This window comes from Thamnophis sirtalis, unplaced genomic scaffold (genome assembly GCF_051295495.1).
Source record: "Thamnophis sirtalis isolate CommonGarterSnake01/CBP01778 unplaced genomic scaffold, rThaSir2_p1.2 scaffold_6, whole genome shotgun sequence".
NCBI classification, from domain to species: Eukaryota; Metazoa; Chordata; class Lepidosauria; order Squamata; family Natricidae; genus Thamnophis; species Thamnophis sirtalis.
In genome coordinates this window covers 149,417-175,571 of record NW_028261386.1, presented here as the reverse complement: position 1 = coordinate 175,571, position 26,155 = coordinate 149,417, and the positions used below count along the sequence as shown (strand labels likewise).

At 46.0% G+C, this 26,155-nt stretch overlaps 1 protein-coding gene across 1 annotated transcript in view; it reads right to left on the bottom strand.

Annotated features, from left to right (window-relative positions):
• Positions 1-7,667, bottom strand: part of RPH3AL (rabphilin 3A like (without C2 domains)) — a 44,706-nt gene extending 37,039 nt beyond the window's left edge. Inside the window, 1 exon segment of the mRNA XM_087717079.1 lies at positions 7,506-7,667. The gene's annotated coding sequence lies outside the window, so the exon portion shown is untranslated.
• Positions 7,668-26,155: the final 18,488 nt, after the last annotated feature.

Here is a 26,155-nt window from a genome sequence, read left to right as displayed (position 1 = left end):
GCCTTTTGTGCCCTAAAATGGCTTCTACTGTACAGCAAAGTGGAGTTGCCATGGTAAATGCTTCGCAGTACTCCACAAGGCGGCTCCCCCTAATACAGGGTTGGGATAAATACATGCCCGGCCTACACCGGATTATCAGCTAGTTTAATAAAACCAATGAGTGTTGTGGCCTGCTTGGTCCCCAACGTCCCATGGGGCTCATCTTTCTCAACAAATATCCCTCCTCCTAAACATGACCACTCCTCAAAATGGCTTCTGTTTTCATGGGAGCCTTTCCCGGCCTCCTCACCCTGCCATTGCCCTTTTATTCCCAAAGGATGCGTACGCAGAGGCCTTCTTGGAAATAAACAGGATGCCGAAGGATGGAATTTAGCAAGCCAATTTCCTTTGGCGTTTAAACTCAAAGGGAAGTTAGTAGAAAGGGAGGTCAGAATAAAGGAGCCGTTGACCTTTATTTTTGGAATAAAAGCAAGAGAGGCTTGCAAAGGAGACACGCCAGCCAGAAAATCAAGAAGCTTTAGTCGCGCAGCAGAGAATGGGGACCATCAAATTAATTTTGCATGGTTCGTTTCTGTCCCGCATTGGTGCAGAATGTATTGGTTTTGTGATATTAAACCTCCCGTCTTTGACTGGGGAGACCTTATAATTCTCGTTGTTGGAATATCTTTTGCTCTTTGCGGCCGGTGACAAGAGGGAGGGAGGGAGGGAAAAGGAAAAGAGGAGGACAGGAAGGAAGGAAGGAAAAATATAGAAAAAGGAAAGAAAGGAAAAAAGGAAGGAAGTAGGAAAGAAAGAATATAAAAAGAAAGAAAAGAAAAGAAAGAAAAAAGAAAAGAAAGAAAAAGGATGAAAGAAAAAAGAAAGAATGGAGGAACAAAAAAAAGAAAGAAAAGAAAAAGGAGGGAGGGAGAGAAAAAAAGCAGGAATGGAAGGAAGGGAGAAAGAAAGAAAGAAGGAAAGAAAGAATAAAAAGGGAGGGAGGAAGGGAGGGAGAGAAAGAAAGAGAAACAAAAGAAAAGGGAGGGAGGGAGAGAAAGAAGGAAAGCAGGAATGGAAGGAAGGTAGAAAGAAAGAAAGAAAGAAGGAAAGAAAGAATAAAAAGGGAGGGAGGGAGAGAAAGAAAGAAAGAGAAACAAAAGAAAAGGGAAGGAGGGAGAGAAAGAAGGAAAGGAAGGGAGAAAGAAAAAAGGAAAGAAAAAAGAAACAAGGAGGAAGAGAGAGAGAAAGAAAGAAAGAAAGAAAGAAAGAAAGAAAGAAAGAAAGAAAGAAAGAAAGGAGGGAAGGAGGGAAGGAGGGAAGGAAGGGCAAGAATGTAAGGAAGAAACGAAAAAAGAAAGGAACGGGGATGGAGGGATTTGAAATAGGGAGAAGGAAAGAAGGAAAGGAAGAGAGGGAGGTCAGAAAGAAGGAAGAGTAAATATGGAGAAAGGAGGGAGGGAGTCAGGGACAGAAAGACAGGTAAGGTGATATCAAATGGAAAACTTGAATCCATCCAAGGTAAAGTCCAGGCCTGGTTTTGCACCTACCCACCCCAGCTTCCTTGCCAATACCTGGGTAACTATGATTATGCCAGGAAGTAACCATGGCAACCTGGACAAACAAGCCCTGGTTGCTAGGAAGAGGCCATGGCAATAAGCAGCCAGGAGATTAGGGGTGAAGGACCAGACATTTCTCCCCCCCCCCTCCACCCCTCACCCACAAGAAATGGCACCTCCTGGTGCTTGGACTGCAATTCCCAGAATTCCCATGGGATGGAAAGCTAGGGATTCTGGGAGTTGCAGTCCCAAAGGCTCACTTTCAGAAGTATAGCTCTATGGAAAACAACATGCTCACTGGGACAAGACCCGGCACCGGCATTTTTATTCCTTCTCTCCACTGGCTTTACATGACAACAGCCTCCCCCCCCCCCACCTAGTCCTGAACGCATTTAATTTTATAATTTACTAGCTGATAACCTGGCATAGCCCAAGTATGTATTTATCCCAATCCTGTATTAGAGGGAGCCCCCTGGTGGAGTACTCGAAGCCGTTACCGTTGCAACTCCACTGTGCTGTACAGTAGAAGCCATTTTAAGGCGCAACAGGCTGTATCTTGAAAGAACTTGAATCCAAAATGCACACTATCACTCTCAAAAGTACGGTGACGTGACACTATAGATATACTGCATTTTTTGGAGTATAAGACGCACCTTTTTTCCTCCAAAAAAAAAAGGGGGGCTGAAAATCTGTCATACATCGAATACAGCATTTTTTTGCCTCCCAAAGCCCCCACCCTTCACCAAAATGGCCGTGCATACCCTTATGGAGGCTTTCAGAGAGATCCTGGGGGCTGGGGAGGACAGAAATGAGCAAAAAACGGGCCATTTTTTGCTCATTTGGGGGAGGGGGTGCAGGAGCACTTGGCAAGCTCCCCCAAGGCTATTTATGCTTTTTTTTTTAAAAAAGGACTTGTTTTTGCGACAAGCAAGCAGTTTTTGCAAAAAACGGGCCGTTTTTGGGAGGTTTGCAGAGTGCAAAAACTTTTTTTTTTTCTTTTGGAAAGTTCTTTAACTGATTGATGAGAATTAGATTGATCAAGTGCTGTGCCAGCAGAAACAAAGTCTTAGGTGCTGCAGATTGTCAGTGATTTCCTTCTCCAGCACATGGATAAATACACCTGGAAACTTCTACTTATCTACCTACACTCTCTCTCCCTACCTACCTACTGTATTTCTCTTTCTCTCTCTCCATCAGGTTTAGGTTTTTATTGACATTTGTAGGCCGCCCTTTTCCCTGAGGGGACTCAGGGCGGCTCACAGAAAACCAAGGGAGGGGGAATACAACATTAAGACGACAACATATAATAAAATCAACACCATACATTCAATATTCGGGCGGGGTAACGGTCCTTATCCCCAGGCCTGACGGGCGAGCCAGTTCTTCAAGGCTGTGCGGAAGGCTTGGACGGTGGAGAGGGTACGAATCTCCACGGGGAGCTCGTTCCAAAGGGTCGGGGCGACTGCTGAAAAGGCCCTCCTCCTTGTAGTTGCCAGCCGACACTGGCTGGCCGATGGAATGCGGAGGAGGCCCAGTCTATGCGATCTTATAGGTCGTAGGGAGGTAATCGGCAGAAGGCGGTCTCTCAAGTATCCAGATCCACTGCCATGTAGGGCTTTATGGGTGAGTAAAAGCACCTTGAAGCGCATCCGGAGATCGACAGGTAGCCAGCGCAGCTCGCGGAGGATAGGTGTTATGCGGGTGAATCGGGGTGCACCCGCGATCACTCGCGCGGCCGCGTTCTGCACTAACTGAAGTCGCCGGATGCTCCTCAAGGGCAGCCTACCTACTTTCTCTTCCTACCTACCTATCCACTGTATTTCTCTCCCTCTATTTCTCTCTCTCTATCCTTCTACCTACCAACTTACCTACTCTCTCTCTCCCCCTATCTACTGTATTTCTCTTTCTATTTCTCTCTATCCCTCTACCTACCTACCTACACACTCTCCCTCCCTATTGTATTTCTCTCTCTCTAACTCTCTCTTTCTCTCTATCTATTTATCTACCTACCTACCCACTCTCTCCCTCCCTACTATATTTCTCTCTATCCTATCTACCTACCTACCCACTCTCTCTCCCTCCCTACCTACTGTATTTCTCTCTCTTTCCTTCTACCTACCTACCTACCCACTCTCACTCTCTCCCTACCTACCTACTGCATTTCTCTCTCTCTCTATCCCTTTATCTTCCTGCCTACCTAACTACTCTCTCTCCCTACCTACCTACTGTATTTCTCTCTCTTTTTCTCCCACTCTATCCCTCTATCTACCTACCTACCTACTTTTTTTTAAATTTGCCTCTTCAAAACCTTGGTGTGTCTTATACTCCAAAAAATACGGTAATTCTGTCCTTTTCATTTCAGCGGCGCTCCAGAGTTATGCTGGAACACACAGATTCGGATACACACATGCACACATGCCGAGGGGTGTTAGGAGTGTCTTATCCCCACGGTATTTGTCTCAAGAGAGTAAGTCATCTGTGTACCAAGTTTGGTTGAAATTACACACTACATTCGCTTGCAGTGTCCCTGGGGTCATGTAATCCCATTTTGCGACATTCTGAAATAGTCCATGGGGACTATTCATTTAATAACCATGTCACTAACTTAACAACTGCAGTGATTTGCTTAACAACTGTGGCCAGGAGGATCATAAAATGAGGCACAACTCACTTAGCAACCACGATCTGCTTAACAACTGTGAATTGCTTAATCACTGTGACAAGGAACATCGTAAAATGGGGAACAACTCACTGAGCAAGCGTCTTCCTTAGCAGCCTATGGAGAAGCCCAATTCGCTTAACAACCGTGGGTCTAACTTAATGACTGCCGTGATTCACTTAACAACCGCGACAAGAAAACTCATCAAATGGAACAAAATTCGGCATCCCCATGGCCCCGGGATCAAAATTTGGACGCAACTGGCGTGTATTTATGACCGTCGCAATGTCCCAGGGTCGCTAGTTTCCCTTTAGCCGTGACAAGAAAGGTCGTAAAACAGGGCACAACTCTCTTAGCAAGTGTCTTCCTTAAGAAAGTCCCCGGGGAAGCCCGATCCGCTTAACAACCGAGGATGCTGAATTTTGTTCCCGTTGGATGATTTTTCTTGCCACGGCTGTTTAAGTGAGCCACGTCACTCGTTAAATTAGTCCCACGGTTCCCCATGGACTTTCTTAAGGAAGACACTTGGCTCAGTGATTTGTGCCCCATTTTGCGACCTTTGTCGGGAATCGCGTGACCCCGGGACATTGCGACGGTCATAAATACAGGTCAGTTGTTGGGCTGCCAGGCTGGTCACGTGATCAAAATTCACGAATTCGCAATTGGCCTGTATTTACGACCGTTGCAATTTCCCGGGGTTGCGAGATCCGCTTCTGCGACCTCCCAAAAAGCATCCATGGCAAAGGGGGTATTCAGCCAGTTTGGACCGGTTCAGGCCAACCAGTAGTGATGACCCCCCCCCCAACTCTGTGCCACTCTACTTAGCCACATTTTTGAAGCCGCACACGTGTGCAAGCCGCGTGCAAGCACAGCACTTCCACGGAAGGCACGCACACTCACGAAGCGTGTACATGTGGGGGCAATCGGTGGTAGGCTTCTGTGAAACCCACTTCTGATCCCTGGGGAAGCCCGATCCGCTTAACCACCTTGTGACCAACTGCAGTGATTCACTTAATAACCGTGACAAGAAATGTCATCGAAGGGGGCAAAGCTCGCTTCGCAAATGTGCTCGCTTAGCCACGGATATCTTGGACTTCCTCCTGGTCGTAAACCAAGGACGCCTGTCCCCATGAGCTGCGTAATCTTTGCAAGCTGAACTTTGATCGGCTCTTCTAAGCTCCCCACCCATCCGCCTCCTCACTGTTTTCGCTCTGTCGAGTGGCAGCAACAGGTTTACAAAGGCACAGAGAGAGAGAGAGACAGAGAGACAGAAATAGAGAGAGAGAGAGAAAGAGAGAAAGACACACAGAGAAAAAGAGAGAAAGACAGAGAGAGACAGAGACACAGAGAGAAAGAATGATACACATACAGGGAGGGAGAGAGACAGAGAGACAGACAAAGAGAGAGAGAGAAAGAGTGTGAGAGAGAAAAAGAGAAAGAGAGAGACAGAGAAAGAGAGAGTGAGAGAGACACAGAGACAGACAAAGACAGAAAGAGACACAGAGAAAGGCAGAGAGAGAGGAACACAGAGAGAAAGAGAGAGAGGGAAAGATACAGAGGGAAAGAGAAAGAGAGAGAGACAGAAAGAGAAGCAGAGGCAGAGAGAGAGAAAGAGGGGGGAGTGAAAGATATACACACAGCGAGAAAAGAGACACTGAGAAAGAGAGGCAGAGAGAGAGGGAGGGAGGGAAAGATACACACAGAGAGAGAGAGAGAGAGAAAGAGAGGCAGAGGCTGAGAGAGACAGAAAGAGAGGTAGAGAGAGAAACAGAAAGAGAGGGGGGAAAGATATACAGAGAGAGACAGAGAGAAAGAGAGAAAAAGAGAGGGAGGCAGAGAGAGAGAGAGACAGAGAGAAAGAGAGAAAGACACACAGAGAGAGAAAGACATAAAGACAGAGAGACAGAGACAGAGAGAAAGAGAGTGACACATACAGAGAAAGATAGAGAGAAAGACAAAGAGAGAGAAAGAGTGTGAGAGAGACAAAGAGAAAGAGAGAGACAGAGAAAGAGAAAGTGAGAGAGACACAGAGAGAGACAAAGACAGAAAGAGACACAGAGAAAGAGAGAAAGGCAGAGAGAGAGGAACAGAGAGAGAGAGAGAGAGAGAGAGAGAGAGATACAGAGAGAGAGAGAGACAGAAAGAGAAGCAGAGGCAGAGAGAGAGGGAGGGAAGGAAACATACAGAGATAGAGAGAGAGAGAAAGAGAGGCAGAGAGAGAGACAGAAAGAGGGGGGAAATACACAGAGATAGACAGAGAGAAAGAGAGAAAAAGAGAGGGAGGCAGAGAGAGAGAGAGACAGAGAGAAAGAGAGAAAAAGAGAGGGAGACAGAGAGAGAGGCAGAGAGAGAGAGAGAGGCAGAGGCTGAGAGAGACAGAAAGAGAGAGGGCAGAGAGAGAGAAAAAGAGAGAGAGATAGAGGTAGAGACAGAAAGAGAGAGGGGGGAAAGATACACAGAGAGAGACAGAAAGAGAAAAAGAGAAAAAGAGGGAGGCAGAGGCCGAGAGAAAGGCAGAGAGAGAGAGAAAGGGAGAGGGAGGGAAAGATACACACAGAGGCAGAGAGGGAGAGGGAGAGAGAGAGAGAAAGACAGAAAAAGAGAGGGGGGGGAAGATACACAGAGAGAGAGGGAGACACACAGAGAGAAAAAAACTCGCTTTCCTACAAGGAAATTTGACTTTGGAAAAACAAAACCGAGCAAATAAAAACCGACTTTTATTCCGGCCTTTCTGGAGGGGAGTGTCCCGAAAGGAAGCCAAGGAAAAGGCAAAGCTTTCTTACTTTCACTTGCTTCTTAAAATAAAAAGTTTAAAGGCAAATAGAGAAAAGCAAGAGGCGGGAAGGATTTTGGTGCTTTGCAAAGGGTGCAACACCCCCCCAACAACAACTCCCCCCCCCCGGGCATTTAGAGGAGGGGGCGCCCCAACACATTCTGGGGGAGGGGGAGAAAGTGTCTTTTGGGGGGGAAAGAGGGTGGAAAGGAAGAATTTTGCACGGCCCTGACACACTCAACAGTTCGCACGGCGGGGAGCCCAAGGCTGGAAAGAAGCGTGCAGGGCTGGGATTCGAACCATTTCACAAACCAGCTCTCTGCCCTAATGATTTCTTCCAACAACCGGTTCACCGAACTGCTCAGAAGGTGAACAACCGAGTCTCCCGAAGTAGTTCAACCGGGCTGAATCCCACCGGGGGCATTTAGAGGAGGGGGCGTCCCGCCACGCACGTGTACAGGAGAGAAAAGTGCCTTTTGCAAAAAGAGAGAGAGGGAAAAAAGTCGGGATTTTACACACTCACACCTTGCACACTCACCTGAGGGCTGGAGAGAAGTGGGGGGGGGTTGTCCAGGAGCACACCGAGCGCGTGCAAGACCCCCGACGACAGCAACGCTTTGCAAAAAAGAATAATAATAATAATAATCAAGGCTGCTAATCAGCCATTAAATAAATACAGGGCCAACCGTCCAAAGGCGGACAGTGGTTGTTGGGCGGGAGGCAAACTCCGGCCTGGATTCCCGGAATGGATTGCAGCTGTTAGGAAAGGCCAGGTGAGAGACTTAACTACTTTACTTACGGACCAGCCGTCCCCTTGGTTGTGGTTGTTGCGAGGGTGTGTGACAGCTGTGCAAAGAGGCCAAAGGGAGAAGCCAGATCCGGCCAGGCAGAAAGAAGGAAATGTGACTCAAAAAGGGTGGATTCCTATTTTTCTTTTTCCCCTTGTTGTAAATAAGTTTATGGGGGTGTTAAATCCTTGCCTTGCAAGGGAAGGAAATAAATATCGTATTTCACAGGGAGTCCTCGACTTACGACCACAGCGGAGCCCCCACATTTCTGTTGCTGAGCAAGCCAATTTTTAAGAGCGTTTTTTTAACCTGTTTCAGGTTTAGTTAAGTCAACCAGTGAGTAACACAATTGTTAAGTGAGTAACACAATTGCTAAGTGAGTAACACAATTGTTAAGTGAGTAACACAATTGCTAAGTGAGTAACACAATTGTTAAGTGAGTAACACAATTGTTACGTAACACAATTGCTAAGTGAGTAACACAATTGCTAAGCGAGTAACACAATTGCTAAGTGAGTAACACAATTGCTAAGTGAGTAACACAATTGTTAAGTGAGTAACACAATTGCTAAGCGAGTAACACAATTGCTAAGCGAGTAACACAATTGCTAAGTGAGTAACACAATTGCTAAGTGAGTAACACAATTGCTAAGTGAGTAACACAATTGTTAAGTGAGTAACAATTGTTACGTAACACAATTGCTAAGCGAGTAACACAATTGTTAAGTGAGTAACACAATTGCTAAGCGAGTAACACAATTGCTAAGCGAGTAACACAATTGCTAAGTGAGTAACACAATTGTTAAGTGAGTAACACAATTGTTAAGTGAGTAACACAATTGTTAAGTGGGTAACACGGTTGTTAAACGAACCTGGCTTCCGCCTGGACTTTGCTTGTCAGAAGGTCGCAAAAGGGGATCACATGGTGCCGGGACACTCCAACCGTCGTAAATACGAGCCAGTTGATAAGCGGCTGAATTTTGATTTCATGAGCATGGGGAAGGCTGCAATTGTGAAGAATGGTAATAAGTTACTTCCTTCAGGGCCGTTGTAACTTCGAATGGTCACTAAATGGATTGCTATAAGTCAAGGACTGCCCTGTATTAACTGCCTACTGGATACAGTTTTTTTGTAGAGACGACCTTGGGAAAAAATCTGCAGCATAAATGAATAAATCAAAATTTAAAATATAAGGCTAACCCCGGAAAACGGGAAAGGGTGAGAAAGAAAATCAAAATTGCCTCTCATTGACTTTCTTGGGTATCAGAGAGAGGGAAGGAGAAATGCTGTGAAGGATTCAATCATTCGCTTTTTGCGGACTACCAAGATTTTCTCTTCTATTGGAACTCGCAAAAAAAAATCCAGTTTTAACCGTCAAAGAAAGAAGTAGCTATTTTAAACCACTTCTTCTTCTTTAAAATAAAAAAATAAAAAAGCGAGCACATTTGCTCTGGTTTCCTAATCTCCCACGTTCAGTTAATTTACGATTACGAAAGTAAATACAGGTAGTGCCAGGGTTCCAAATAGCATCCAAAAGTAAATCAGAGTCCGAGGGAAAGGATTCCTCAAAGTTCCAATTTATTAAGGGAGCCATGTTGGCACATCTGGGGAAACCCTGAATCTGAAAACTTCCCGGTTTTCCCCACCCAGTTGAAAGTTCAAGATCTTGCCCCCACACCCACAAGCCCATCCCATGGTTCAATCTTCCACTGCCATGTTGGCAGCTTCCACCCATCCAGTTCTGGTCAGGTGCAGAGACAAAGGGTGACCTTGCCTTTCTAGAAAGAATGTTGTTATGGCTACATAGCATCTAACTCCATACAATCCCCACCTCCCATTTTCCCACAATAGAAAACACACAGTAGAATAACAGAAAGTGTGGTAGGCCAAAGATCCACAAGGAAAGATGGCCGCAGGCCTGACAGTAGTCTTTGACTTACGACCACAACTGAGCCCGACATCCCTGTTGTTAAGTGAGACTCACTTTTTTGTGTGAGTTTGGCGATCTTTCTTGCCACAGGTGTTAAGCAAATCACTGCCATTGATTCGTTAGTAAACGGATTGAGAAACGAATCTTGCTTCCCCATGGATTTGGCTGGTCAGAAGGTCACAAAGAGGGAACCGAGTGTCATAAATGTGAGGCAATTGGCAAGCGTCTGAATTTTGATCACATGACTCTGGCGAGGCTGCAACGGTCATAACTGTGAAACACGGTCTTAACTAAGTCACATTTTTCAGTGCTGTCGTAAACGAACTATGGTAAATTGAGGACTATGTAAAGGTAAAAAGTTCCCTTCGCACATAGTGCTAGTCGTTCCTGACTCTAGGGGGCAGTGCTCATCTCCGTTTCAAAGCCGAAGAGCCAGCGATGTCCGAAGACGCCTCCGTTGTCATGTGGCTGGCATGACTCAACACCGAAGGCGCACGGAACGCTGTTGCCTTCCCACCAAAAGTGGTTCCTATTTTTCTACTTGCATTTTTTACGAGCTTTCAAACTGCTAGGTTGGCAGAAGCTGGGACAAGTCACGGGAGCTCACTCCGTTAATGCGGCACTAGGGATTCGAACCGCCGAAGTGCTGATCTTCTGACCGACAAGCTCAGCGTCTTAGCCACTGAGCCACCGCGTCCCATTAAAATCAAGGGCAACCAGTATATCAAAGTTTAATAAAGTTTCTGGGCACGTAGCTGACTTGTTATGCATTTAACCCACCCTCATGTCGGGGCAGCAACACAAAACCAGATTGGGTTCATTTTGTCCCCGTCGTGAGTCTTGTTGAGACAGCTGCCCTACACAGCAATTGTCAGCATTGTGTGGTTGCAAAAATATCCGCTTTCTGAATCCCAATGTTTCTGATACGCGGACGGTTTACGAATGTCTCCCTAATAGTCTGTTCCTATTGCAAAGGACCCCTGGGGAAAATTCAAAATGCACGGCTTTGCACTCCACGGAGCTCCAAGGGGGAGAGAAAAAAATCTGTTGCCATGTTTTAATTTTAAAAAAGATTTGACTTTTTAATTGGGCCATAGATCTGCCTAGCGCAGAATCCAGTTCATTAAACACATGGCACTTTCCCTGAGCATCAATCCATCAATCAGAACAGAGCTGGAAGGGACCTTGGAGGTCTTCTAGCCCAGCCGCCCCCCCCCACTCTGCTTCTCAAGCAGGAGATCCTATACCCCTGATGGCAAACTTATGGCACGTGGGTGGCAAGTGGAGCTGTCTCTGGGGGCACGCAAGCCATTGCCACAGCTGAGCGCCACCGTGCATGCGTACATGTCCCGCCAGCCAGCTGATTTTCAGATCTCTGTCACACATGCGTGAGGGCAGATCAGGGGTGGGTTCCTACCAGTTCTAAGCTCTTCTATAGAAGAGGTTCAGGGGTGGGTTTCTCGCCCCGTTCCAACCGGATCGGTTGGAACGAGGCCGGCGGCGTCCTCGCGCACGCACGCGGCGCGCGTGTGCACGCACGCGGCGTGCGCATGCGTATTAGCGTCTGCGCGATGCTCCAGCTGCTCCTGGAGGATCGCGCAGGCGTTCTGCGCATGCGTGGAAAGCGCGAAATTCAAAAAAACCGGGTAAGGAGCGGGCGCGGGTGTGCGGGCGCGCGCGGGCGCGGGGGGGGGCTTCGCCGTTCCCGGAAGTTACTTACTTCCGGGTTCGGCGACCAACCGGATCGCAGGGACCGGTGCGAACCGGTTGAAACCCAGCCCTGAAGAGGTTCCACAAATCTACAGTGCCATTTAGAAGCGGTTCCAGCTCCCTCCCCCCGCCCGTCCGCACATCATCAAGATGAAGAGCGAGAGGAGGAATTCTGGGAGTTGAAGTCCACAAGTCTTAAAGCTGTCAAGTTTGAACATCCCTGGGGTTTTTTTTTCTAAAGGGTTAGGGGTGCGAGGGTCTTGTAACTGGACAGCTTTAAGACTTGCGTGCTTCAAATGCCAGAGTTCCCGAGCCAACATGACTGGAGGAGGAATTCTGGGAGTTGAAGTCCACAAGTCTTAAAGCTATCAAGTTTGAACACCCCTGGGTTTTTTTTTCCTAAAGGGTTAGGGGTGCGAGGGTCTTGTAGCTTGACAGCTTTAAGACTTGCGTGCTTCAAATGCCAGAGTTTCTCAGCCAACATTTTGGTTGCTAAACAAGAGCGTTGTTAAGTGAGTTTCACCACATTTTACAAGTTGGCCACGCCCACCCAGTCACATGGCTGCCAAGCCACTCCCACTTGGTCACATGGCCGGCAAGCCACTCCCACTCGGCCGCATGGCCGGCAAGCCACTCCCACCCAGTCACATGGCCAGCAAGCCACTCCCACTGGGTCACATGGCCAGCAAGCCACTCCCACAAAGCAGGCCACACCTACAGAAGAGGTTCTAAAAAATTTTGAAACCCACCACTGGGGCAGAGGGTCGCGTGCATGAGCAAGGGGGGGCAAGGGAAACACGGGGGGGCACGCCCCTTCTGCTGCCCGTTTTTGGTCCCAAGAGGCTGCAGGGAGTTCTCCTAGGCAAAAAATGGAGAATGGGAGGGTCACACGTGCATGCGCAGCGGGAGCGGGGGGGGGATCGTGTGTGATTGTGCAGGGGGGCAGGGAGCGCGGGGTGTGTGTGTGAATGTCCAGTATCTTCTTAAAAACCTCCAGTGATGGAGCACCCACAACTTCTGGTGGCAAGCTGTTCCATTGGTTAATTCTTCTGCTGTTAGGAAGTTTCTCCTTCATTCCAAGTTGCTTCTCTCCTTGATTAGTTTCCATCCGTTGCTTCTTGTCCTGCCCTCAGGTGCTTTGGAGAATAATTTGACCCCCTCTTCATTTTCAAAGGATCTTCCACTAGGACAAAACAAAGAGAATTGTCTCTCATCAGAGTCCGTTCTCCAAACTGTGGTTAGATTGGGAAAACATATTGTTGAAAAAGTAGTCCTTGACTTATGACTCTGCTTGCTTAGTGACCCAGGTTACGACATGCCCCCCCCCAAAGCTACTTTATAAGGTAGTACTCGACGTATGACTGCAAGTAAGCCCAATGTTTCTGTTGCTAAGTGAAACAGTTTGTTAAGTGAGTTTGGCCTCACTTTATGACTTTCTTTCCATCGTTGTTAAGTGAGTCGTTGCAGCTGTGAAGTTAGTAACGCGCTGTTTAAAGGAATCTGGTTTCCCCATTTATTTGGGGAACAGCTAGGCACAAGAACAGTTTTTCCCCCCGAATGCCATCACTCTGATTCCCTCCCCATTGTCAAACCATTCGCTAAGGCTGCAATATTATTATTATTATTAGTCTCCTCGTTGTTCCTATCCCCCATCTCCTCCCACTTAACGACTGCAGGGCTGTAGCTTTGTTGCCGTATCCTTACGATTTATATTGATATTGATTGTTTCGTGATTGCTTATTTGTACCCTATGACTATTATTAACTGTTGGACTTTATGATTCTTGACGAATGTATCTTGTCTTTTTATGTAAACTGAGAGCATCTGCACCAAAGACAAATTCCTTGTGTGTCCAATCACACTTGGCCTATAAAAAAATCTATTCTATTCTATTCTATTCTAGTCTAGTCTATTCTGTCCTGTTCTGTTCTATTCTATTCTGATTCCATTCCATTCCGGAGTCCTTCAGGATTGGGTGGCTATAAATTTTATTAATAAATAATAAAATTTATTAATAAATAATAAAATTTATTAATAAATAATAAATTCCATTCCATTCCATTCTCTATTCTATTCTACTCCTATTCTACTCCTATTCCTGTTCTGTTCTGTTCTGTTCTATTCCGATTCTATTCTATTCTAATTCTATTCCATTTCATTCCATTCAAATTGCTATTCTATATTTACTCTACTCCTATTCTATTCCTATTCCTATTCTATTCCATTCTATTCTCTATTCTACTTACTCCTATTCCTGTTTTCTTCTGTTCTATTCTAATTCTAATTCTATTCTATTCCATTCCATTCCATTCCAATTGCTATTCTATATTCTACTCTACTCATATTCTATTCCTATTCTATTCTATTCTATTCCATTCCATTCCATTCTCTATTCTATTCTACTCCTATTCTTGTTCTGTTCTGTTCTGTTCTGATTCTATTCTATTCCATTCCATTCCAATTGCTATTCTATATTCTACTCTACTCTACACTACTCCTATTCTATTCTGTTTTATTCTATTCTGTCCCAAATTCTGCTCTGTTCCGTTCCGTTCCGTTCTATTCCATTCTATTCTTTTCTACTCCATTCCATTCCATCTTCCTATTCCATTCCATTCCAATTGCTACTCTATATTCTACTCTAGTAACAACTGTGGTGATTCACTTAACAATGGTGGCGAGAAAGGTCCTAAAATGGGGGCAAAACTCACTTAACAACAGTTTTGATTCGCCATGGAAATGTTGGGCTCAGTTGTGGCTATCGATCAAGGTCTATCTGTAATAGTAACAATAACTATGATGCCTATGAAATCCAACACCTGCCATAGAACTGGCAGCTGTGATTTCATATTCATAACAACAACAACAACAACAACAACAACAACAACAACAACAACAAGCTGGAGATGCCAGAGTAGAAGAAAAAGAACTAGAAAAAAGGTTCCACCACAAATTCGCGAAGCCCTTCTGCGCGAAGACTAATTCGCGCCGTTCTAAGCGATAAGGAAAAACGCGACCCTACCGCGATGACATAATCGCGGAGGGCAAAATCGCGCATTCCCAAGCACTCAGTACCCTAAACCTAACCCTAAACCTAACCCTAACCCTAAACCTAACCCTAAACCTAACCCTAAACCTAACCCTAACCCTAAAACTAACCCTAACGCTAAACCTAACCCTAAACCTAACCCTAACCCTAACCCTAACCCTAACCCTAAACCTAACCCTAACCCTAAAACTAACCCTAACGCTAAACCTAACCCTAAACCTAACCCTAAACCTAACCCTAAACCTAACCCTAACCCTAAACCTAACCCTAACCCTAACCCTAACCCTAAAACTAACCCTAACGCTAAACCTAACCCTAAACCTAACCCTAACCCTAACCCTAACCCTAAAACTAACCCTAACGCTAAACCTAACCCTAAACCTAACCCTAAACCTAACCCTAAACCTAACCCTAAACCTAACCCTAAACCTAAACCTAACCCTAAAACAAACCCCTAAACCTAATCCTAACGCTTACCTTAAATGAAGTCGGCTTTCTGCCGCGGCACCGTTTTAAAGCGCCCTTATGTTGCTGCGCTGTTGTCGCGGCGGTGATGACGTCGCGGCTTTAGCACCGCGATTTTATCGCCGCGATTTTGACCAGCGCGGTTTTGTCGGGCCACGAGAAAAAATTATGAAATATCGCGACCTGGCCATCGAAACTATACGGCTATGGATGAAGCATGTAACAGTGATACCCATTGTCATCGGGGCACTTGGCACCCTGTCCAAGAATTTTACAAGATCCATCCACAAATTGCAGCTTCCTGCAATAAACACCAGCGGAACTGCAAAAAACTGCGCTACTCGGAACATCGTATATTTGAAGAAGGTCCTTGGTTGATACCTAGGACGCTGGCAGCAAACCGTATCAACCATTAGCACCAGTCACTGGTATTTGCAATGCATTTTTGAATGTTCAGCTGGCTGAGTTTCATGTTTAATGAATAAAGTATATAATGATAATAATATTTCTGCACCGAGCAGAGGGGAGGACTTAACGCCAAATAATATAAATGCCCCCTTTTTTCCTTTTGAAGATGAAATATCCTCTCTGCAAACTGGCTCCTGCTTCTAAACTATCGTTATTTTATTACCAAGGCAAGGTCGAGGCTTCCGGCCTGCCGTTGTTCAACCAGGCCTAACCCTGCCAGTTGCCATGGCAACCTCCATCTCTCAAGTGGTCCCCTCCTTCGGTTGCCAGCCAGAGTGATGGACGGGGAATGGACGGAGGATGCTCGTAGGATGCTCGGAGGATGCTCATCCTCCTCAGATAACCTCTTCAAATACCTGAGGGTGAGGTGAGGTTATCCTCTTTGGCAACCAATTTATTTCTCTCCACCAAATTATTTTAGCAATAGCAATAGCAATAGTTAGACTTACATACCGCTTCATAGGGCTTTCAGCCCTCTCTAAGCGGTTTACAGAGTCAGCATATCGCCCCCAACAACAATCCGGGTCCTCATTTTACCCACCTAGGAAGGATGGAAGGCTGAGTCAACCCTGAGCCGGTGAGATTTGAACAGCCGAACTGCTGAACTGCAGTCAGCTGAAGTAGCCTGCAGTGCTGCATTTAGCCACTGAGCCACCTCGGCTCTTTTACTTCATTTACGACGCGTGGAAGAGAATTTGGCGTCTTCTACTAATAAAACCTGATCCTTGCTTTGTCTTTGAGAGTCTCCCCTGCCCTCACCTTAATTTTAATCTCACAATCGTTCATCACTGCAAATTAAGATATTTCATCAGCTTGGCTGAGCTTAAAAAGCTGGTTTTCTGCGTAGAGGGGAGACCACCTAGAGATGCAAGGATCGTAATAGCAATAGCACTAGCAGTTAGACTTATATACCGCTTCATAGGGCTTTCAGCCCTCTCTAAGCGGTTTACAGAGTCAGCATATCGCCCCCAACAACAATCCAGGTCCTCATTTCACCCACCTCGGAAGGATGGAAGGCTGAGTCAACCTTGAGCCGGTGAGATTTGAACAGCCGAACTGCAGAACTGCAGTCAGCTGAAGTAGCCTGCAGTGCTGCATTTAACCACTGCGCCACCTCCAAATCCATCTGGATTATAGATCCAGAAAACGATGGGAAATTGGGGTGAAATTAATCCAGAAAATAATAGTGACATCTCTGTGTAATTCCAAAGAGCCCAGAGGATTCTCTTCCCTCGGTTTTAATTGTTCGACACCCTCCCCTATAACAACCCTACAAGGTAGGCCAGTTGAGGGAGAATGACTGGCCCAAAGTCAACCAAGGAGTTTGCATGCTGAGATGGACTTGAATCTGGGTCTAACCACTCTATTACAGGTGGTCCTCAATTTAGAACTCTTCACTTAGTGACCATTTGATGTTACAACGCACAGAAAAAGGTGATTTATGGCCGCGTTTCACACTTGCAGTATTCTCATGGTGACGTGGTCAAAATTCAGGGGCTTGGCAAATGGCATGTACATGCAGTCCTCGACTTACAACAGTTTCGCTTAGTGACCGTTCGAACTTACAACAGCACTGAAAAAAAGTGATTCGCGGCTGTTTTTCACACTTATGACCGTCACAACAACCACATGGTCACCTGATTTACATTCGGATGCTTGGCAAGTGACTCACATTTATGACGGCCGCAGTGTCCCGGACTTGCGGGATCCCGTTTTGCGACCTTCTGACCAGCCAGATTCACTTAACAACAGGATGACTAATTTAACATCTGCAGCGATTTCCCTGAAAAACGTGGCAAGAAAAGTCGTAAAATGGGGCGAAACTCACTTCACACATTTCTCACTTAGCAACATAAGCTTTGGGCTCAATCGTGGTCGTAAGTGGAGGACTACCAGTATCTATGAGAGTTCCAGGGTCCTGGGGTTTTCTTTGGCAAACTTCTGACAAAGTTAACAGCCATGTGACCCGCAATGGGATTCATTTAGGTTTATCACCGGTTTGCATGTGTGAGTGCGGTTGTGAAGCTGTGAAGTTCCCAAATGATGCCCTAATTAATTTCCGAGCTCGAGACAAAGTTCAAAAGAAATCCAGTCATTTATTAGGAGCAACATTTTGGCATGTTCTTCTGCGGAGCTGAATCTGATTTCTGGTTAATGGTGTCGGAACTTTACCCCTGTGTCTCCCCTCCCTTCAGTCTGTGTCATAAATCACATCCACCACCGAGGTGCTGCAGCAGGCTGTGACACGCCTGCTGTAGAAATCTGAGATCCGACCCTGGTCGAAGGTATGCCTGGAATTCTCCCTCCCTTTTCCATGTCAACTTGATAATAGTCATGGAAACGTTTTACAAGTTGACACGAGCGTGGGCGCCTTCCGTGCATGCGCTTTGCTCGCACGTGTGGTGTGCACACATGCGCGCGGCATCAAAAACGAAGCTGCATAGGATGTTTTGGAGCCCACCCACAATTCAGCGCTACCAGTTCAAGCGAACTGGTCCAAACCAGCTGAATGCCACCTCTCCATGTGACTAACTTAACAACTGCAGTGATTTACTTAACAACGGTGGCAAGAAAGGTCATAAAATGGGGCGAGACTCGCTTAACAACCGACTTCCTTAGCAATGTAAATTTTGGGCTCGGTTGTGGTCTTAAGTCAAGCACCACCTTTTTCGGTGACACCAATACAACACACAATTCTGGGTGTTGGTCAATTCTTAAATTGAGAAACACATCTTTGCTGCCCTCTGGTGGACAGGTGAATAAAAGCAGCATAGGTAGAGTTTGGGTCGGCTTCTCTCCCCTGAGCTTCCTTCACCAGCTGCTTGCACCTGCCCCCCCCAAGTGAAATGTCATATTAGGGCACAGGGAGGTCAAAAAAGTCAAAATGGCGCCCGAGACAGTGCAATGGAAGTGCCACACATTTTCCTCAGGTGCTTGGGGAAATCTCCTTGGCTATGGGGCTTAAACAGAAGTGGAGGGAGGGAGGGAAGCGTCTGTTGGAAGTGCTGCAGTATGCCTCAGGATGGGGTTGGACTAGATGATCCCCAGGACCCCATCCATTCTGTGATTCTGGGAGCAGGAGAATGAGGAAACGCAGCAGCCTATCTCTGCAATCAGATCCGTGTCACAGATGGGTTAAAGTTCTCCAGTTGGTATTATCTTAGCTTGCCTCCTATCCTTCCCTCACTCCTTCTTTTCTCAATATTTGCCCTTCTTTCGTTCAAACCTCCTTCTCTTACTCTCCTTTTTTCCTCTTCCTCCCTTCATATCCTTCCCTTCCTTCCTCTTTTCTCTCTTCCTGTTTCTCACTCTTTTCCTCTTCAATTTTCCTTCCTTCCTTCTTTCCTTCCTTCCTCTCATTTCCCCATTCTCCCTCCATTTCTCTTCCTTTTTCCTTTTTTTCCTTCCTTCCTCCCTCTTGCTTTTCTCCATTCTTCCATCCTCCATTTCTCCCTCTTCCTTTTTCCTTCCTTCCTGTCATTTCTCCATTCTCCCTCTTTCTATTTCTCCCTCTTCCTCTTCACTTCCTTCTTTCCTTCCTCTCCATTTCCTTTCCTTCCTTCCTTCCTTTTCCTTCCTCCATTCTCCCTTCCTCCATTTCTTCCTCTCTTCCTCTTTACTTTCTTCCTTCCTCTTGCTTTTTCTCCATTCTCCTTCTCTCCATTTATCCCTCCTCCTTTTTACTTTTCTCCTTCCTCTCATTTCTCCATTCTCCCTCCCACCATTTCGCCCTCTTCCTCTTCACTTCCTTCCTTCCTTTTGTTTTTTCTCCATTCTCCCTCTCTCCATTTCTCTCTCCTCCTTTTTACTTTCTTCCTTCCTCTCATTTCTCCATTCTCCCTCCATTTCTCCCTCTCTTCCTCTTCACTTCCTTCTTTCCTTCCTCTCCATTTCCTTTCCTTCCTTTCTTTTCCTTCCTCCATTCTCCCTCCCTCCATTTCTCCCTCTCTTCCTCTTTACTTCCTTCCTCTTGCTTTTTCTCCATTCTCCTTCTCCCCATTTCTCCCTCCTCCTTTTTACATTTCTCCTTCCTTCCTTTCTTCCTCTCATTTCTCCATTCCCCCTCCCTCCATTTCTCCCTCCTTTTTACTTTTCTCCTTCCTTTCTTCCTTTCTCCATTCTCCCTCCCTCCATTTCTCCCTCTCTTCCTCTTCACTTCCTCCCTCCCTTGCTGAAGTCCACATCTGAACCCCAAAGATGCAGAGGAGGACGGCAGCAGGGCACCCCAGAAAGCTCTCGGACAGCATCCAGTTGATCGCCCGCAACACTTTTGTAAACCAAATCTGATAACCTGGCCTGCCAAACTGGGATTCTGGCCCGGCTCCCAACCCTTCACACGTGTCCTAAACTCGCTCCAAGCTACGCTCTTTTTTTCCCCCTCCGCCTCTTCGCGTGGCGAAGGTCCCAGCCTCTCCTACGCGGCGCTGCTGCCCTCTAGCGGCCGTTGCCGTTTTCCTGGCAGCGCTAGAACGCGCATTCAGACAACCCGCGTTGCGGGGGAATCTCCTCTTCGGGAACTGGAGCAGGTTCTAGAGACCTGGAAGCTGCATTCACGCGACTCGTTAGGCGTGGGAGGTGCATGCTTGTGTAGGAAGATGGCACCTAACCCTCTCCTAGAAGAATGAAATACTCTAGGAAATATTAAAAAGGGAGAATATTATAATACAATAGCAGAGTTGGAAGGGACCTTGGAGGTCTTCTAGTCCAACCCCCTGCCTAGGCAGGAAACCCTATACCGTTTCAGACAAATGGCTATCCAGCATCTTCTTAAAGACTTGCAGTGTTGGGGCATTCACAACTTCTGGAGGCAACTTCTGTTCCACCGATTAATTGTTCTGACTGTCAGGAAATTTCTCCTCAGTTCTAAGTTGCTTCTCTCCTTGATTAGTTTCCACCCATTGCTTCTTGTCCTGCCCTCAGGTGCCTTGGAGAATAGCTTGACTCCCTCTTCTTTGGGGAAACCCCTGAGATATTGGAAGACTGCTATCCTGTCTCCCCTGGTCCTTCTTTTCATTAAACTAGACATACCCAGTTCTTGCAACCGTTCTTCATAGGTTTTAGCCTCCAGTCCCCTAATCCTCTTTCTTGCTCTTCTCTGCACTCTTTCTAGAGTCTCCGCATCTTTTTTACATCATGGTGACCAAAACTGAATGCCAGATTCGAAGTGTGGCCTTACCAAGGCCTTAAAAAGTGGTATTAACCCTTCACATGATCTTGATTCTCTCCCTCCGTTGATGCAGCCTAGAACTGTGTTGGCTTTTTTGGCAACTGCTCCACATGGCTGGCTCCTATTTAAATGCTTGTCCACTAGGATTCCAATGATATTTCCCCTGGATGAGAAATGGAGAAATATGTTTTTTTAAAGGCAGGAAGCAGACTCACTCTTAATAGTCCCCCCCCCCACCCTCCTCAATAGCCCTGAGCCGACTTAAGAGGTAAAGAGATAGCTAGGTCTATTCATAGGCAAATGCCCTCACCCAAGATCCAACAAAGGTAGGATTAGCCGTCTAACCCATCTCACCACACGGCACCAGGGAAGATGACATCACCCAGCAAGAGTCAACCAAGCCTGGGACTCAGGACAGCCTACAGCAGGGATGGCTAACCTTTTCCCGACCAAGTGCCCAAAGTGTGTGCGCCCGATTGCCTATGCGTGTGTGCCCCCAAAATGCAATGCACATGTGGCCCCTGTACATGCGACCTACCCCAGTACATGCATGCACATTTCCCCCACACGCTCCCCCCCCCGCACATGCGTGACAAGAGACCTGAAGACCAGCTGGCCGGCAGGAGGCCTGGGCACATGCGTGGCGGAGCTGAACTGGCTTGAAAGGGCACATGCGTGCCACCTCTGGCATGCGTGCCATAGGTTTGCCATCCCGGGCCTAGAGAGTTGCCCCTGCATGGCCCCATGGCAGAGGTGGGTTCCTACCAGTTCGCACCTATTCGGTAGAAATGGTTCGTCAAATCTACCGAACCAGTTAGAAGAGGTTCCACCAGTGGACCCGGAAAGCAGGCCACACCTACAGAAGAGGTTCTAAAATTTGCTGAAACCCACCACTGGTCCTTGGATATGATTGTTCTACACTATCATGCTCCTATTTATAAAACTCAGTGCCTCTGTGAAAGGTAAGGATGACTTCTGCGTTTGTGGTGCAATCAGAACATTGCGTGTGTTGAAGTTGTTTTAACGCAAACCAAAGATGCCTTTTAAAAAACAAGTTGACATCATATTCTTATGCATGCCAGTGCTGTGTGTGAGGTAATTTAAGGTGGTTCTGACAAGTGTCGTCGGCATCTTCATATCCGGTCACCTGGGCGGCAAGCCACTCCCACCAGGTCACATGGCCGGCAAGCCACTCCCACAAAGGAGGCCACACCCACAGAGTAGGTTCGAACAATTTTTGAAACCCACCACTCCCCCATGGGAGTCTGACAACCAATCAGAATACAAGCTCACATTCAAAAGCCCCGAGAGGGCATAAAATCTGGGCACGCACAGCATCTCTTCCCCCTTTTTTCTTCTTCTTCACCCAACATCTTCAAGGCATGCGATCCTGTCCACCATGAAAAACCATCTTTCCAAAGAGCCTCCGTGTTTCCATTGTCTTTCCTTCTCCCCCACACTTGGAACTGAACCCAGATGAACGTTTCTTCCAATGCTTGGAAGCTGCATTCACACAACCTTTTAGTTTAGGCTAAGATGGTTGGCTAGTTTGTGATTTGTGGGAATTGAGGCAAGCAAGGCCAGCGTAAATGGAATAACTGGGTGTGCGAGGATGGAGGGCAGGACGCCACAACGAAGGGTCGCCAAGGAGCATCCAGAGCCAAGGTGGTTTGATTGTGTGTGCCGCACATATTACGTTTCTGTGTCCACGCACAGGGATGGGTTTCTTTCTTCTTTTACACACAAACACACACACACACACACACACACACACACACACACCACTGTTTGGGGGAATATTAAAAAGTCTTTTTTGTCTTGGTCTGGACAAAGCAGCTATTTTTCGTGCGGTTGTTGATAAAAAATAGGATCGCCAACCTGATTGCCGATGTCGGATGATGGATATGGAAGAAGGAGGAGGAGGAGGAGGAGGAGGAGGAGGAGGAGGAGGAGGGGAGGGGGAAGGGAGAGGGAGAAGGAGAAGGAGAAAGAGAAGAAGAAGAAGAAGAGAAGGAGGAGTCATATTCTGACTTCTCCTCCTCCTCCTCCTCCTCCTCCTCCTCCTTCTTCTTCTTCTTCTTCTGCTTCTTCTTAGGCAACCCCTGTGAAAGGGTCGTTCGACCCCCAAAGGGGTTCCGACCCACAGGTTGAGAACCACTGGAATAGAATAGCAGAGTTGGAAGGGACCTTGGAGGTCTTCTAGTCCAACCCCCTGCCTAGGCAGGAAACCCTATACCGTTCCAGACAAATGGTTGTCCAATCTCTTCTTGAAGACTTCCAGTGTTGGGGCATTCACAACTTCTGGAGGCAACTTCTGTTCCACTGATTAATTGTTCTAACTGTCAGGAAATTTCTCCTCAGTTCTCAGTTGCTTCTCTCCTTGGTTAGTTTCCACCCATTGCTTCTTGTTCTACCCTCAGGTGCCTTGGAGAATAGTTTGACTCCCTCTTCTTTGGGGCAACCCCTGAGATATTGGAAGACTGCTATCATGTCTCCCCTGGTCCTTCTTTTCGTTAAACTAGACATACCCAGTTCCTGCAACCGTTCTTCATAGGTTTGAGCCTCTGGTCCCCTAATCCTCTTTCTTGCTCTTCTCTGCACTCTTTCGAGAGTCTCAGCATCTTTTCTACATCGTGGCAACCAAAACTGGATCCAAATATTCCAAGTGTGGCCTTACCAAGGCCTTATAAAGTGGTATTAACCCTTCACGTGATCTTGATTCTATCCCTGTTTATGCAGCTGTTGGAAGAAATGTCCTTCTGGATTCAGCTCCAAGTGGGGGAAAAAGACACTGGAGACTTGGAGGCTGCTTGAAAAGATGCTTTAATGGTGGACAGGATCACATGGCTTGAGCTCCTGAATGGAAAAGGGGAATTAGATGCTTCCAGATGTTGGGTGAAGAAGAAGAGAGAGAGGGAGTTGCTGAAAGTCCCTGGCTTTATGCCCTCTCTGGCCTTTGATCTTGATCTTGCGTTCTGATTGGTTGTCAGCCTCCCATGGGGTCGTGCAGGGGCAACTCTCTAGGCTGCGTTTTGAATCCAGGTTTGGTTGAGTTCTCAGATGCCATGTGGCGAGTTGGGTAAAAGTGCCAATATTATCATGCCTTAATCCCATTCCCCTGGAGCTGAAGGGGAGAACGCTTTATTATGTAAAGGGACTAGCTTGGCCTTCATAATGGCCCATTGACAAAAGGGGGGGGGAGGCAGGAAGCTGCAGGAAGTTTCTCTTTAAAACATTTCTCCTTTTCACATCCAGGGAAATATAATATTCTGCCTTTTCAATATTTCCTACGATATTTCATTTTTTCTGGGAGAGGGCTGGGTGATAACTTTCCACACAGCCTGGAACTGTGTTGGCTTTTTTGGCAGCTGCTGCCCACGGCTGGCTCCTATTTAAATGCTTGTCAACTAGGACTCCAAGATCCCCAATTCACAGTTACTACTACTGAGCAAAGTACCACAAATGCTGGCTTAAAGTCTGTTAGCCTCTCAATGCCAGATCAACCCCCTCCCCACTACCACTTCGTTTAGCTTTTCCACCCCTTCTGAGTTTAACCAGAATAAGTCTACGCCGTTGCACGCGTGTCCTTCCTCGTGCAAATCCCCGGGAGTCGAGGGGGGAAAAAAACCCCAGGGAGGATTCTCTCTGCAGGGACTACTTTTCTGTCAGTTCCCACCGCGCGGATGCAATCCGTGGAGGGCGGTTTCCAAGCGAGACGCAGCACTGCGTCGCCGTGGAGACGCGTCGCCTTAGAGACGCGCCAACAGGCTGCGGAGGAGCGCTGCGCCGGCGGAGGAAGAAGAAGCCGAGAGGAGGGGGAGAGGGGGGCGACCCCCACCCTGCGCCAGCCTGTAATTCCCTGGGGGGGGGGGGCGGCAGGGGGAGAGGGAGGGGGAAGCAGGGGAGGGGGAGGGGTGGTCCCCGAAATCTTCAAGGGGGGAGGGAGAGGGGAGGCGCCCCCCTGCTTTGGGCAGGGGGGGGGAGGCATTGTTTTTTAACCAATAAAAAGGCAATCAATAAAAGGTAATTAAAAAGGGGCCAATGAATAAAAGTAATAAAAAACTAATCAATAAAAAGGTAATCAATAAAATGTAATTAAGAACGAATCAATGAATAAAAGTAATAAACTAATCAATAGAAAGGCAATTAAAAAGGGATCAATGAATAAAAGCAATAAACTAATCAATAAAAAGGTGATCAATAAAATGTAATTAAGAACGGATCAATCAATAAAAGCAATAAACTAATCAATAAAAAGGTAATTAAAAAGAGATCAACGAATAAAAGTAATAATAAACTAATCAATAAAAAGGTGGTCAATAAAATGTAATTAAAAAGGGATCAATTAATAAAAGTAATAAACTAATCAATAAAAAGGTAATTAAAAAGAGATCAACGAATAAAAGTAATAATAAACTAATCAATAAAAAGGTGATCAATAAAATGTAATTAAAAAGGGATCAATGAATAAAAGTAATAAACTAATCAATAAAAAGCTAATTAAAAAGGGATCAACGAATAAAAGTAATAAACTCATAATAAAGGTAATCAATAAAATGTAATGAAAAATGGATCAATGAATAAAAGTAGTAAACTCATAATCAATAAAAAGGTAATCAATAAAATGTAATGAAAAAGGAAGGGACCAATGAATAAAAGTAATAAACTCCTAACATTAAAAAGGTAATCAATAAAATGTAATTAAAAAGGAACCAATGAATAAAAGTTATACAATAATGAGGGATTAATAAAGAAAGCAATAAATAAAATACAGATTTGATAGCAAAAATGAATATTTTTGTGAATTTATGAATTCGTGAATATATGTGAATTTCGTTGTATGTGTATACTGTATATATGTGCAATGACAAGAAAGTAAAGTATTTAATAAATTTAAATTTTAAGATGTAAGTAACAAACTATTATTGGCAATATTATTAATTAATTAATGCTGTATTGCATTTAAAATGAATACTAATGACTAATATAATACGAGGACCCATATTGTTGGTGGCAAGATGGCAGTGGAAGGAAGGGGAGGAAGGAAGGAAGGAAGGAAGGAAGACAGAATGAGGCAGAGATAGAGGAAGATGGAGATAGGTGATAGAGATAGATAAATCATAGATAGATAGATAGATAGATAGATAGATAGATAGATAGATAGATGATAGATAGATAGATAGATAGATAGATAGATAGATAGATAGATAGATAGATAGATAACTACCTGTAAATGTTCTAAAGAGAGGGGGAAGAAGGGAAGGGAAGGAAGGGAAAAAAGGAAAAAAGCAAGGAGGAAGCAAGGAAAGGAAGGAAAAGAGAAGAAGGGAGGGAGGAAAAGGGAAGGAGGAAGCAAGAGGAAAGATGGTAGGAAAAGGGAAGGAGGGAGGAGAGAGGTTGAGAAGAAGGAAAGGGAAGGAAGGAAAAAGGGAAGGAAAAAAAGGAAGGAAAAGAAAGGGAGGGGGAGAGGGAGAAGAAGGGAAGGAAGGAAAAGAAAAAAGGGAAGGTGGAAAGGAGGAAGAAAAGGAAGGAAAAGAAGGAGAAAAAGAGGAAGGCAGGCAGGAAAATGGGACACATGGAGGGGATAAATGGAAAGAGGGAAAGAAGAAAA